Below are 3,234 nucleotides of genomic sequence, written 5' to 3' on the forward strand. Positions count from 1 at the left end.
ACTACTTGTTCTCCAGTAGCATAGTGGAAATCAGCACTTGGGCACAGATCCCAGAAGACCCTAAATCAGGATGTTGGTAGGCTGTGAAAGCCTGTATACAAACCAGCCATCTGGAAAGCCTGGGCTCAGCAGCTCCCTACCTCCTGCAATGTGTACAACTCACTTGCGTCTTTTCTCTGCTTGGCGTGGAAGTCCCCAAGCAGCTGGGGGTCTGCATGGGTGTGTGCCTCACACAGCTGCCCTTTGATGGACATCACATGCACCCTCCTGGGAGGAAGGACCACTAGATCTTCCCTCCCTCCTGGCTAAGCAACCACATCTCACACTCTTGCCCACTCTTCTCCTGACCCCACGCCACCGCTCCAAATCCCTGGCATTAGGGAGAAAAGGGAGGCAGTGTGTCCCCTCTTCTCACTCTCTCTCCTGCCTGGGGACCGGGGCTCATGTTGCATGGAGATGTGCCTGGCTGCCCATGGGCTGAGGGGCAAGAAACCCATTTCTCAGGTGGGTGCCCTAGCTGGAAGTTCATTATGTTTCCCTGGGAGACTGTTACCTTTGGCATATTTCAGGAGGAAAAGAGTCCACTGGCTCTCAGTGCTTCACCATGGCGGCTGGCAGCATCCATCTCCAGCCTTGCAGCCCCCTGGGCCACTGTGGGTCAGGGAGGAGAGGAGATGAGCGGCACGGCTGTCCTGATACATAAGTGTTGCCTCTGCTCACGTACGAGGGCTGACCTTGAAAACCGGGGCTGGCAATCAGCCAGAGGAGCCAGAGCCCTTCTCAGCCCACAAGGAGCTGGGGAGGCTGAGGTGGGGCAGGAAGGGATGCCAGCTGCTCGATGGGAGAGCAACCAGCTCAACCTGCTGCTCTCACCTCGGGAAATTCCAGGTTCCTTCCACAAACGGAATGTTCCTTTTGCAAACATGCTTTGGTGGGGTTCCTGCGTACACCCAGGCTGGATAAACAAAACCAGTGCTGAAAGTAAAAGTATCTGTACTGCACTATATGCAGGACTCCCTTCACTTCTTGTGTTAATCGTGGTGTGATGGCCACTCTCTGTCGCCTCAGTAACGTGATCAGTTAAATCTGATCGCTTTGAACATCTGTGATGTGAGCAGCACATGCCATCACACATGCGGGTCCTCTGAGAGATGGCTGACATTTCCCAAATCACCTGCTGACAGATAGGTGTCTTGGTGACTCAGCTCTCATGACCTGCTGATGCTCATCAAGGAGGGTTTCACCACTTCCACTCTAATTAGCTAAGCCAGCAAGGCACGTGTTTGAGCTGATCTTTCTTCTCTGCTTCATGGATGCTTTATGTTGCAGCTGAGCTGTCAGTGCCCTTCTTTCTTCCATTTCCTTAGAGGGCAGAGAGCTGCAGGGGGGATTTGCTTTGAAGTCACCGTACTAGTGACGTCCTGCACAGAGCACAGGCACTGCAGAAGAGCTGTGAAAGGAAAGATCCAAACCCTGAAGTGGCAGAGGATCCCACTTCAGAGGAGCAGAAAGCAGATGCCAGTGTGGAATTGCCTTGCGGCAGCCAGGCAAACCTTGCTTTGGATGGTAACTATATGACGTTACCCACAACATCTGTGAGAACCCAGGAAAACTCAGCAAGGGCCAGGGTTGGAGGCAGAAACACAGAAAGTTGCAGAAACTCTGAGGGGAAGAAAAGTGTCAGGCAGCCAAAGCAGATGAGTGCAGAGAGATACAGATGAAGACATTGCCTGAAGTCGCTATCTTCAAAGCAAAATTACCCCTGGATAAAGCCGATGCAATTTCTAGCTGGATGTACTGGATTTCAGTGCAAAAGGGTGTGCCACGCAGACACTTTTTTTTTTACTGTTTTTGCTCAGAAAGCAGAATGTTTCCTGCTGGAACTTGCAAAGATGAACTCCTGTGCTTGGCTTTGGAAGGAAGACACTGTTCCATGACCCCCAGGGAGAGTCCCTGACGGGCCACGCTGGGGAGAAGGCAGGGCTTTCTGGTGGGCTCAAGAAGAGATGGAAGGATCATCTTTGTGTGCTCGCACTCTTTTCTTTCTTGAGGAGTGCCTGGCTGCTGCAGGAGCTGGGGAGAGGCTGCTGTCGTGGCTCCCGTGGAAGGCTGCAGCGGTGGAGCTGTGCCAGCGCCGGCGCCGAGCCACCCTTCAGCCTGGACTGTGGCTTTCCGGGGAATCACCCAGAGCAAAGCAAACATGGCACACACCTGACGGGTGTTACTACAGCATCTCTCACTTCCCTAGTGCAGGCGGGCTGTGTCCTCTGCCTCTCTGGGGTCAGAGTCAGGACCGAGCCACCCAGCCGGGGCATGGATGCTCCCACGGGTCACCGCACCGAGGTGTCCCCAGGCAGCAGGGGCAGGGGAGGCGGCAGAAATCTGCGCAGCACAGTAAGATAAGGTGCCTTGTGCCATTCTCTGGTTAATAGCAATTTCCCTAGGGTGCTTCTCACCCAGTTTCACAGTGATTCAGGTGGAAAACACTGTCAGGGAAAGACTCAGAGGTCACATGCTGATCAGAAGGTCAGTGACAATCAGTTGTGTTCCCCGTCCTAGTCCCATTTAACTCCCCTGTAGCACTCTGTGGCTCTGAAGCACTGCAGAAGTTTTGGACCACGAGCTGAGATGCCTTTGCCTAATCCAAGTGTCACTTGAGGTCTCCCTCACTCCTGCTGATCATTTGCCTGGAGGAAGAAATGCTTGAGGATGTTTCCAGCAAGCCTGCAGGACGAGGGCGGAAAACACACACATCTAAAAGTCAGATTGGTTTGTTAGGAAACAAAGATGAAAATTAAGCCCACAGGAACTGCGGGATGGACACACCGCAGTCCTTACGTGGAAAAAAAAGCAAATTCCTCCCATTTTTTTAGCCAGCTTTGCCTTGCAGATGAACACAGCAAGAGGCCTACATGGTGACAGAACTTCTATCTCCCTGGGCACGTTTTCCCTCCCTTTCCTTTTTCTGTGTTCTTTTGTTTGGTTGTTTGTCTTTTTAATTTTTTTCTTTTTTTTTTAATTTATTTTTTTTTTTAATTTCCTTCTGCTTGGTCATATGTGGCAACAGCTGCCTTAGGAGGAAAGCATTGCTCTGGCCTCAGCATCCACTGGTTCAGCTTACTCAGCTTCTCCTCAGGGGGATTTCTAGAGGAAGGTGATCAGCACTGCGGCTAAGCCAGCTTCCTTTCAGCAGCCAGTAAATAATGCCTGACCCCCAGAAGAGGAGGAAACACA

This window comes from Pterocles gutturalis, unplaced genomic scaffold, assembly GCF_000699245.1.
Source record: "Pterocles gutturalis isolate BGI_N339 unplaced genomic scaffold, ASM69924v1 scaffold41821, whole genome shotgun sequence".
In the NCBI taxonomy this organism is placed as follows: Eukaryota; Metazoa; Chordata; class Aves; order Pterocliformes; family Pteroclidae; genus Pterocles; species Pterocles gutturalis.